At 42.3% G+C, this 12,042-nt stretch overlaps 1 protein-coding gene across 7 annotated transcripts in view; it reads left to right on the top strand.

The window, feature by feature from the left end:
• Nucleotides 1–12,042, top strand: part of LOC130706595 (contactin-associated protein-like 3) — a 164,663-nt gene that overhangs the window by 141,680 nt on the left and 10,941 nt on the right. The window contains exon 6 of one of the 7 annotated variants that reach the window (XM_057539245.1): nucleotides 8,999–9,017. The exons of the other annotated variants lie outside the window; for them this stretch is intronic. The gene's annotated coding sequence lies outside the window, so the exon portion shown is untranslated. Of the gene's footprint in view, nucleotides 1–8,998; nucleotides 9,018–12,042 lie in introns of those variants that run through there. 7 annotated transcript variants of the gene reach the window in all.

The raw sequence follows: 12,042 nt of genomic DNA, 5'->3' as shown, positions 1-12,042 counted from the left end.
AGTTCATAGTAATCTCTTATAATCCTTTTATTTCTGTTAAATATGTAGCCATGTCTTTGTCTTTATTTCTGATTTCAATTATTTGAGTCTTCTTTTTTTTATTTTCCTTAGTCAATCTAGCTAAAGATTTGTCAATTTTGTTGATTTTCAGAGAACCGACTCTTGGTTTCATGGATTTTTTCTATTGTTTTTCTAGTCTCTCTTTGTTTATCTCTGCTCTAATCTTTATTATTTCCTTCCTTCTTTGAGCTTTCAATTTAATTTGTTCTTCTTTTTCTAGTCCCTTAAGGTGTAAGTTTAGGTGGCTGCTTGTGATATATTTCTTCTTTTTCAATGTAAGCTTTTACATTATATTTTCCTCTAAGTACTGCTTTCCCTGCATCCCATGAGTTTTGGTAAGTTGTGCTTTCATTTTCATTTTCATTTCATTGTTTTCTTGATTTCCTTTAGTTCTTTGTTGGTGTATTCCTTTAACGTTTTGAGCATACATGAGATAGTTGTTCTAAAATCTTTTTCCAGTAAGTCCAAAACCTGTTTCTTGAGGTATGGTGTCTGGATATTTATTTTGTTCCTTTGAATGAGCCTAGTTTTACTGTTTCTTTGTATGCCTGGTGATCTTTTGTTGAAAACTGGGCATTTTAAAAAACAGCCACCTCTCCCAGTCTTCTTATACTTGCTCTACACAGGGGAAGACCTTTGTAATCAGCCTAATGTGATGTCTTAGGGTCTTTTCAGACCTGTGTTGTCTCTGGACCAGTGCGTGTGTTTTTTTCCCCCCAGTTCTCCTATTTATACATCTGCTTTTAAATGTCTTGCTTTTCTAAGAGTCTCACTCTTGCTTTACTCTTGGGGCCTTAGCTGTCCTATTGTACTCCTCAATCAGTAATCTCTTGTCCTTGGTGTCTGTGAGTCTATAGTTACCTTTGCAACCGTTTTTACAAATCATACCCGCTGCTTCCCATGGCTCCCTTATTCTGAGATCTGAGCCATTTTTGTTTGTCTGAACTCTGAGTTAGGTGTCAAAAGACCAATCCTTAGGCAGCCCACAGACAGGTTAGAACATTGCAGATCAGTCTGCTCTCTCTCAGGTTTGCAAAAGGGGGCTGGGGATCTGGCTGCCACTTTCCTCAAGCTGCACTAAAAAGTGACTAAAAAATGCCACAGGTTTCCTACCCTTTTAAATGTGACATTTTTTGATGGTGCGTTCGCTTGGTTGTTGTAGATCTTTGACTCATTTCTATAGTTTCTATAATGCCTTTTTAGTCTGTTTCTGGTTATGTACTTAAATCAAAACAGGAACATATTCTCGTCACTGCTGGAAGAAAAGAGTCTTTACTCTGCCAACCTGTCACGTGTGATGGATAAAAGGGCCCTTAGGACTGCACGTGGACACTGTCACTTTTTACAGAGAACCAATTGACCTTGTATAACTGGAGATGCTTCCCCTCAAACACAGCTCTGCTCCCTCTGCTGAGGGTGGTGTCAGTCTCTCCCGATGCTGCTGGAAATGGAACACTGCATGCCTGGACACCCCACAAAAATAAAGGGTACTGACGTGCTCCCAGGCCAATACTTGTTCAGGAAGTGAGAGAAGTACTGTAGATATAAAAACATGCCAGTTTCTAAGGCAGCCTTCACTCCACATAGGAAGTACATGGCCAGGATTTGATTTGATAAAAAATTAGTATCACAGTTAGAAACCAGACCTGACCCTGAGCTCCCTTAATGACTTCATCTAATGTCTCCCTGTTGACCCACCCAGGCCTTATCTTATCCTGTGTCTGGCTATCATTGGCTCTGCCGTCCCCTAAGCCCTTCCCTGCCCCAGGATCTCCTCTCTCTAGGTGCATTTCAGGTGACCTACACTTCCCAATTTCTATCAGATGTTTCCTGAGGGCCATCTGGATGTGATCCTAACAACCCAGGCTGAGTGATACCACTTTGTGGATTCACTAAATGACACATTTCTGTGGGTCACGTCCTCCCAGCCCAGCGGCCCTAACAAGCAGCAGCACGGAAGCTGCTGGCAAACGCTGGGAGGAGCCCTTAGTACTGCAGGGAGCTGCCGGGGGCAGCCTCTCAGGGCCCCACACCCAGGGCTCATCCCAGGAGACACTCCTGAGGAGGGGAAGGCAGGGCTGTGCCCTTGAGGAAGGAGGGACCGCTCACCTCTCTGACCTCGGGCTGGAGAAGGACGAGGGCTCGGGACCGCGGAAGACGGCAGGGAGCTCGCCCTCCTCCCTGAGAGCTCGGTGAGCTGCATCCAGGCGAGGAGGTGAGACCCTGCTCACTGCCCCTCCCTCCGGAATGCAGTCACTGCTACTGAGAACTCTACCCCAGCCCTGATTTCATTGCGGCTGGTTAGAAAAAAGGGAAAACAAACAAAACTAAAACCAAAACCTGACTCTGCACCAGAAGATAAATGAACTTCCATGTGTATGTAGCACCTTTTAAGGATTTGTCTAATTCCAAATGAAATGATCTCTATTTTAACTCCTTACTGATTCCTAATTTTCTTCATTTCAGATACAGTCTATAACAATAGATTCCCGTCTGTGTTCTGAAGCAAATCCCCCAGCCTCGCCTCCCACCCCTGTGTGGCCTGGGGAGGGGGGAGGCATCTTCCCCCAGAGAAGGTGGGCATATTCCCCCCTCTCCCCCGTGCCTCCCTGGGCACACCCTTGCCTGGAGACTGCGGTCTCCCTTCCTTACTCTCACACTCAGGGCCCCTCACAGAGCGGCCCTGACCTGACTCCCCAGACTCTTCTCACCATCCTGTTTCCTAAACTTCAGCCAAGTTCCGCCCAGCATCCTGCTTGTCCGGAGAGTGTGCCGCCTTCTTCCAAGTCCAGGCCTCTGCATGGAGGTTTGCTCTACCAGAAATGCCCCTCCTCTTGTGGCAACAGTTTAAATTCCTCGTTATTAAATTACAAATCTGCAGCCTCCTCCTCCTTGAGCGTTGCCTGATTTCCCAGCAAACGTATCTGCTGCAATTCCCTGCAGAATCACGTCAGGTCAGGGGCCACTTGGTGCTAGTTTCGGTTCCTGCATCCCAGCCCGTGCATCCCTGAGCACACAGCTCCGTCTCATTTGTCTCTGCCTTGGGTGTTTCCTCATCAGTTAGTCTCCGTAAACGTTGTGAGTGAAGTATTTTCTACATTTCCAGGTATAAGCAGCTGCCATCTCATAAGATAACTTTCTTAAAAGAAGTGATTCACGGTGTATAGAGCATATTGTAGTTTAACCAGTGGTGGGGGGCAGGGTTGATACAAGTTTCTTCTCATTATTCCTAATACCAGCTCACCAGAGTGATGCTTAAAGGCAAGGACAGTTATGCTAATTTTTGCAGAATAATTTTTAATTCACAAAAACCATTAATTCTAAGACTGAAAAGTTGTATGTGAGATAAGCGTATGGTTACTACATCCACAAGCAAATTTTTACAGCCCTGGGACATTATGATGCCCTTAAATCCTCTTGGAACAGGTTGAAAGTTAAACTGCATTGAGGATTTCTGAATTTCTGATACTATGATATACCATAGTTCTTTTTTTTTTTAATTTTATTTATTTATTTATTTATTATTTATTTATTTATTTATGGCTGTGTTGGGTCTTCATTTCTGTGCAAGGGCTTTCTCTAGTTGCGGCAAGCGGGGGCCACTCTTCATCACGGTGCGTGGGCCTCTCACTATCACGGCCTCTCTTGTTGCGGAGCACAGGCTCCAGACGCGCAGGCTCAGTAGTTGTGGCTCACGGGCTCAGTTGCTCCGCGGCATGTGGGATCTTCCCGGACCAGGGCTCGAACCCGTGTCCCCTGCATTGGCAGGCAGATTCTCAACCACTGCGCCACCAGGGAAGCCCCCATAGTTCTATAGTTCATCTAAATTAATAAAATGAGATTTAAAAATCACATTCAAAATTGAGCAAAAGCCAAACTAACTCTTTTCGTATTAAATGATAATAATGAGAAGTATGATTGTCCCTTTCGTAAAACATACCAAAATTATATGTTAGATTACATTCACTTAGCACAAAATGTCTTTCAAAAATAAATTGTAAGCACTAAACAATCTGAGGGATACACCTGCACAGTTTTAGTTGCATATCTGCGTGTACATGACTGACATCCCTGACAGCTTGTAATTCATGTTTTAAAAAATGATTCAGTATTTTAAAAGAATATAGCAGAAGGATAGCTTCTTATGCCTAAATCACCTGTTGTGCAAGGTCCTCACTCTAGTGCATTTTACACAATAGGGTTTTATTAGTCATAAACCATGGCTGACAGTCATAAGCGCCAGTGTAAATGGGGAGAATGAAAATAAAGATGGGGCCTGAGAAACTGAGCTATTGTGAGCCAAGGTCCAGGAAGCAGACTCTCTAATAGCTTATTGGGTGTCTAGGAGCCAACAGAACCTTCTAGATAGTCTGTATAGGAAATCATCTAGCTTTCCCAAACTACATACATTTGGAATTAAAATTCCATTTGCTGCCAGTATCATTGTAAATGGGGGAGTAAGTCCCCCTTGTAGGGTCTTTAAGGGCCACTGCAATATTTCTGCAGAAGAAATTACAGGGTTTATTATACTCACAGGTCCTAGAGGAGAAGACAGGGCGCACCTCAGCATTCAGCAGCCACCTAGCAGGTGGGGAGTCGAGAGAGAGTGAGGACCTTGGGCAAGTCTGGGTGGAGCAGAAACAAGGCTTGAGGAGATTTCATTGTCTCTTGGAATGTCTAAGTCACAGTCGGGGAGGGCAAAAAGGGAATCTTGCGGCAGGAACCAGCCTGGGCACCCCCACGCACCTGGTCCCCTGGGTGTTGAGGCAGCAGGAAATTAGGAAATTAAAAAAAAAATTTACAATCCAATCATCTTCACTCTTTATTCTCATTTTCAACCTTATTTTCCAAAATATACAATCCTTAGTTCTCCGAAAGTTAGGGAGAGGAAACTGGCTTCCTATTAGTTAACGGTGATGCAACACTGAAACACTGGACATCCTGCTGAGGTTTCCATGGTGTCCGCTGGGCTCTGCAGCACCCAGCTCCTGGAACTTTTCAGACTCCTCAGTGAATTCATTATTGTTTAAAAGAAAAGAACACCCCGTCTTTCTGTTTTTGTTCCTTCTGTCACTGTTTTTATTCTAGCTTGCCTCATTCTACAAACCATCGGCCATGGAACTCCTGTATAGTTTTTCATTGTACGTAAAACACCAATACATCTTCCATCGTGGAGGTAGTCAGGGCAATCACTGTTACCTCTCTTTTGCACAGAGAAATGGAGGTTCATGGAGATTAAGAGATGTATACAAAGTTGGAATCACAACAGGTCAGGAACTCTAATTTAGTTCTTTGGACTTAAAAAAGTATTGTTTTCTCCACAAATTCATCACTGCCTCACTAAGTTTATATGTGCAGCAAACATGGACAGAAGGCTCTTAGGTCTGGGCATTCATCACTACCTCCAGGGAGGGAGCCCAGGGGCAGCGGTGCTGAGAGCTCTCACTGCCCTCAATCTCCCCCTTTGCTCCCCTGAGCTCAGGTAGGACCCTGCGGGCAACTCATGTGGTCCCCCAGGGCTCTCCTAATGGGTCCAACATTGAAGCCAGGACACAGACCCCATGGGGCCTGTAAACTGCCTGCCCATCTGCACGAGGATGACAGGCAGACTCAGTGATGGGACAGGCAGAGCCCACACAGAAACAGTAAGGAAGTCACCTGCTCCTCTGTGCTTCATTGAACCTTTGAGAGACAGGCACGGAACCGAAAATGCCATCCTTGTATCAGGACACCTACCACACTTATGTCACTTTCAAACACAAAGTCAAAGAGACTTTATGTCACTCAAAAACACAAAGTAAAAGCTTCTTCAAGACAGGAGGTGAACAGGAGAATTCTATGTTTGAATATTCCTACAATATTTGTAGTGAGTATTTAACATGAAAAAAGTAGTCAAAGTATTTTTCTTAAAATCACCTCCTATGCAGCTATAAAAATCTTTAAGAAAAATAGTCCAGGATAGAAATATAATAGAGACTGCACACATTCATGAATTTATCTGCCTCCTAACAAGTCCAACTTGTGAAGTGTAGAGCATTTTATATGCTAGAGGCATAATTATAAATCGCTAAAATACCCGCTTGATCACACTGCAGTACATTTTCATTGCTTTACTTGAATGCTCACCTAAGATTTTTCTCTGAAATGTACTCAGAGCAGAGACAGTTATACAATGAAAGTGAGAAATTGTAAGAGCATAACAGTGTCTTAGAAATAGTCCATGTAGAAACCACTTACCCCAGCACAATCTTGCCACATGTTTTATGTTCTGTCCACAGAGCCAGCCCATGGCAGCTCATAGTAAGGCGGTCAAAGAGAGTGTTCTGTCCTTTCTCTCTTACCTACTCAGACATCAACATTTTCTCCTGCTCTTTCTGTGTCAGCTGCTCTCAGGTGAGAATAAAGGAGGTGAAAATGTGAGCTTTCCTAGGAAAGCTCTGCCTCTGTCTCCCATCCTCTTCAGAGCCTTACACAGCACCTGCTGGCAATTGTGGTTCAAGTAATATTGTTGGATGAATAAACTGATGAGAGACCCTGACTTAAAAGAGTCACTTTGTTGTACAACAGAAACTAACACAGTATTGTGAAGCAATTATACTCCAATAAAGATCTATTTTAGAAAATAATTAATTAATTAATTTTTTTAAAAAAAGAATGCCACAAAGGGTAGTTCCATTTCAGAAAGACACTTCTTAAGATTGAAAAGTCTTTGAGATTCACAGTAAATCAATATTTCAATGCCATGGTGGCCCCTTAGACACTATGGGGAAGACTAGACGGGATATTTTGAAAGACACTGACCATTTCTAGTATATTTCAAATCGTACCTCATGGTTTGCCCAGTGATTATAAATTTGATGCTGTTCATCATATAGTCCTTCTTTATAGTGAGGCGAGCGGGGGCTACTCTTCGTTGCAGTGCGCGGGCTTCTCATTGCGGTGGCTTTCTCATGTTGCAGAGCTTGCGGGCTCTAGAGCACAGGCTCAGTAGTTGTGGTGCACGGGCTTAGTTGCTCTGCAGCACATGGGATCTTCGTGGATCAGGGCTCAAACCCGTGTCCCCTGCATTGGCAGGCGGACTCCTAACCACTGCGCCACCAGGGGAGTCCCTGTAGTTTGTCTTCTATAGACGTTTATTCATCTGTAGTAGCCTGTAGTAGTCAGGTGTTAAGTTTAAAGCATTAATTCTGCTATCTTGCTTTTTTAGCATTTTTGTGAATGAGATAAATCTTTGCTTTTACTTATTTGTAAAGAGTATATTACATTATATATTTGCATTTCTGAAATTTTTATAGCTAAGACATGATAAAAACATGGGAAGATCTGCTAAACTAAAATGGGGAATTTTCTTCTGAAACTTCGATCTAATGTCTGTGAAATAATCCAGAAGAGAAGTAATAACAAGCAGTTTTCTTTATAAACCAGGGAACATCAGTGAACTCTTCCTTGCATTTCAACCAGTCAGACTGATTGAATTCATATTTAGGTGAGAGTGATTACGCTGTCGAGACAATTAAGTGAGGTGATCTAAGCCAAGTGCTTGGCTCAGGGCGTCATTTATGGGAAGCTCTCCACAAACACACAACATCATTATCATTATTATTTCATGAATAATTTGATAGTATATTTGCTCCTGGCTTGGATTCTTCTCTCTTGGATACTTTTGCTAGCACAAATTTTTTTTTCAATTATTGTAAATTTCACTAAATTTTGGAAACTGATGATCTTTTGTTGCCTAATGGTAAAATACCATCGGATTCTGATTTGAAATGGTACATAGAAAAACTCCTCTCTCATGCAGTTAAGAAGTGATTAGTTAGCAGTGTGCAAAACATTCAGGTAGAAATAGTGCCTCCAGGAGTCTCTATTTCAGAATTCCCCAGATAAGGGTCAACTCCCTACTCCCTCATGTAAACCGACATGTTCATGTTACTGTAGCATGGTTTGTCATCCCGTTGGTTTGGAAGGAAACTAGGATGGTAGAAAGAAATATGCAGAAAGATGCAGTCCAACTTAAGTAGAACCTGTTTTTAAAAAGTGACCCTGTGATACTAGCCCATTAAAAGCTCCCTTAGAAACCTCTGACATCCCCAGGGTCAAACGTGCCTCATTCAGTGGCTGTTTCATTATCTCAGTCCAGTGGGTGTCATCCTAGGCACAAGCTCCACCATCACCTTTATTTTTGTTCTTCACTCTGCCCAGATCAGAAGCTGCAAGTTGTTAGGGAACCAAAAGTGCAGCCCCACTAGAAATGGGTAAAAAAAAAACCCAAATGTTTGTTTAGATGATATTATCTATCAGAGCTGGAGAGACACGAAGCCGATCATGAGAGAAGAGTCTCTGCTGTATATTAATGTGAACTTTTCTGGAACAACATGCTCTCTTTAGCTTTTCCACATGTCTAATCACTAAGAGCTTGTCTAGCTACATGAGAAAAACAAAACCAAAAGCCCCACAACTGCCTAGAAGCTTATCAGTATCAGAAGGGTACATCATTTTAAGTCCATTCAGTATAACACCATGCAGCTGTTAAAAAAGAATGAGCAACACTGAGATGTTCTGACATGGAAAGATCTATAAGACTTGAGTGGTTTAAATGGAAACAGGAGGTTGGAGAATAATTTGCAAAATATGATTCCATTTCTGTTAAAATGCATGAAGACAGCTCATGAGTGCTCAGATTAAAAATATGTATGACTATGATGGTAAAGGACTAGAAACACATCCACTGATGGTGACCCCTGGGAAGACGGTGGGCAGGTGGGTAAGAGATGATTTACATGTTTTACTCTGTACACTTAGTCTTGGAATATTTTATAAGTATGTGTTGATGTCTATAAAGTAAATAATAATAAGAGCAGATACTTTGCACTTACTATGTGCCTGGCACTGTTCCTCAAAGCATGCTTCTGAAGTGAATACTGTAATCATTTTACAGATGGAAAAACCAGGACACAAATGGGCTGAGAAAATTGTCCAAGACCCCCCATTTAGTGATTGACAGTGAGGTAAACAAATTTATTCAATAGCATAAAGAGGGTTGGATCACATGAGCTCTAAGATCTCTCTTATTTTTTTTAAACGTTTGTTGTTGTTGTTCTATTGTATTTTTGGCTGTGTTGGGTCTTTGTTGCCACTCATGGGCTTTCTTTAGTTGCACCCAGCGGGGACTACTCCTCGTTGCAATGCACGGGCTTCTCATTGCAGTGGCTTCTCTTGTTGCGGAGCACGGGCTCTAGGCATGTGGGCTTCAGTAGTTGTGGCCCACAGGCTCAGTAGCTGTGGCCCACGGGCTTAGTTGCTCTGCGGCATGTGGGATCTTCCCGGACCAGGGCTCGAACCCGTGTCCCCTGCCTTGACAGGTGGATTCTTAACCACTGCACCACCAGGGAAGCCCTCTAAGATCTCTTGAGTGATCATGTCTCAAAGGGCTAAGAGGCTGGGCTATGGATTCAGATGTCCCTTGTAATAATCCAGCTCTGAAACTGGCTAGTTGTTCACGGGGGGCAGGTAACTGAGTCCTTCTGAGCCAGTTTCCTTATCTGTACAAGGTAGAGTAGGCACTGCCTCACAGCATTACAAGTGAGGACATATAGGGAGGAATGCCTAAAGACCCAGTTGGACCCTCAGAGTTGGTATGGAGATTATTTTAAGCTCAAAACATTTGGGAATCAACAGATGCAGAAAGAGCTTTCCTTATTTGACTAAAAGCAGACATTTCTGAGAAATGAGGCCTCTATGATTCCCTCTTCAAGACAGGTCTACTCCCAGGAGAGAAATCAAGAGTAAACCTACCACAAATCCCCTCTCTGGGGAGATTCGCATAGAAGAAGGAAAGACCCCTTGAACGTGCAGACACAAAATAATCACAAAATTACTTATCTTTCATTTATTCTTCTAAAAGAATAGAAGTCCTTTCTTCCACTTTCCTTTTCTCTGCTAAGTTAGATATATAAACCTCTAACTTTAAACATTTAGTGAGATAGTTACTTCTCTTGTTAGCTCCCATATATATGAATAAACTTCTTCTCCTGTTAAACTATCTTTTGTCATTTTAATTTGCAGGCCCCTAATTACTAAACCTAATAGGGCAGAAGAAAAGTCTGCTTCCTGACAGTAGCAATTGGTTGGTGAATGATACCGTCATTGCCTGTGACTCTGAAGTCACAAGATCATAGATTAATCTGCATATCTAAAGAGTCCAACCTGTACTCTGAGGTTAAAAATAAGATCATCAAAGCATACTGAAGTATGGATATAAACATTTCGAAATGATAAAGATCTGGCTGTACACATAACATGTTTCTTCAATTCTGTAAAATTTTATGTAGGTGGAAATTTTACTGCAGAAACAAACTCAAAGACTGAAATTACATGAATAGAATATGGTGTAGCAAAATTTAGAGCTGAGCAAATGTGACATATAGTTAACAAGATGCATGCTTTTTATTACATCACATTTTAATTAAAAATGAATGGTAATCAGTTCACAATAGTGACTTCAGTTGATCCTGCTTCTAAATGGTTAAAGCAAAAATAAGCTCCTGATCTGCTCTTCAGAAGATGAACTATGGCCATGGTAGATCTTTTTCTCTTTCCCTTTTGGAAGAGAAAAGGGGAGGGTGTCCCCAGGTGACAGGGACTGGAGTCTTGTGGGCCCAGCACACTTCCCTGTTGGGAAGAGGAAGGAGGAAGTATTTGCTTATATTTCCCCCAGTGCCTGGAACCTAAGCTGCAGCTTCCCTAGAACATTGTTAATGATGAGAAGGATCCCATGGCAGATGGATGGTGGCCGCCATGCCTAAACCAGGAACCTGATGCCTTCCCTGTCTTAGATTGTGGAGTTTCCTACCAGAAAATCTGAAAAGAAAGGATTTATGGGAAGCAGTAAATGCAGAAGTAAAAGACAATTTTTTTTAAAGCAGATATTCATTTTTATTAATTTATTTATTTATTTATTTATTTATTTATTTATTTATGGCTGTGTTGGGTCTTCGTTTCTGTGCGAGGGCTTTCTCCAGTTGCGGCGAGCGGGGGCCACTCTTCATCACGGTGCGCGGGCCTGTCACTATCGCGGCCTCTCTTGTTGCCGAGCACAGGTTCGAGACGTGCAGGCTCAGTAGTTGTGGCTCACGGGCCTAGTTGCTCCGCGGCATGTGGGATCTTCCCAGACCAGGGCTGGAACCCGTGTCCCCTGCATCGGCAGGCAGACTCTCAACCACTGCGCCACCAGGGAAGCCCAGACAATTTTAATAAACCATAAAAATGGTTAAGTTGGTGCTGGGGGAAAGAGTGGCTTCTGTGTTCTTTAAGCTTTTCTGTACTATTTGAATTTTCTAGCCAAGTGTGCCTATGTCTATTATTTATTTTTTATGTCACCAGGGATTTTCTGACTAGTGAGACCACAGACTACATTTTTTTTCATTGTTATTTTCTATGAAAAAACAATGCAATACATACCATTTTTAAAAAGGAAACAAAGAAGAATTTCTAATCGTGCATCAATAAAAAACAAAAGAGCACAAACATACATTTATATTTTAACATATTGAGCAGATCAATATGTTAAAATATATAAATGTTTGCATAGTGACCTGAAATAAATAGATTATTTAGTCATAGACCTTTTCATATGCATTCTATAGTAAGTCTTCTGAGAGATGAACTGTAATCTTTCCATGCAGAACTTTGGAGTATCTGAGATTTTGCCCTATTTGCAACAAGTTAAGCTGCTGTTTTCCATGGATGCAGGTAGAAGACAGAAGACTTATGGGTCAGAAACAAAGGACTCTATTACTTACTTGGTTACTCATAAACCACTGCAGCCAGCATGGGCATCCGAATATTTGCCTTGGTTCTCCTTGACCCTGAGTCACGCAGGGGCTGTGTGGATAGGCACAGATGGATGCCTGCACGCACAGTGGGTTATAAGACAAGAGTTCAGGGAACCAGAATCTTTTGGGAGGTAAGCATGCTTGCCCT

The sequence above is a fragment of the Balaenoptera acutorostrata genome, assembly GCF_949987535.1.
Source record: "Balaenoptera acutorostrata chromosome 6 unlocalized genomic scaffold, mBalAcu1.1 SUPER_6_unloc_2, whole genome shotgun sequence".
NCBI lineage: Eukaryota > Metazoa > Chordata > Mammalia > Artiodactyla > Balaenopteridae > Balaenoptera > Balaenoptera acutorostrata.
The sequence above is the reverse complement of the archived record's forward strand: the minus strand, read 5'-3'. Positions and strand labels throughout refer to the sequence as shown.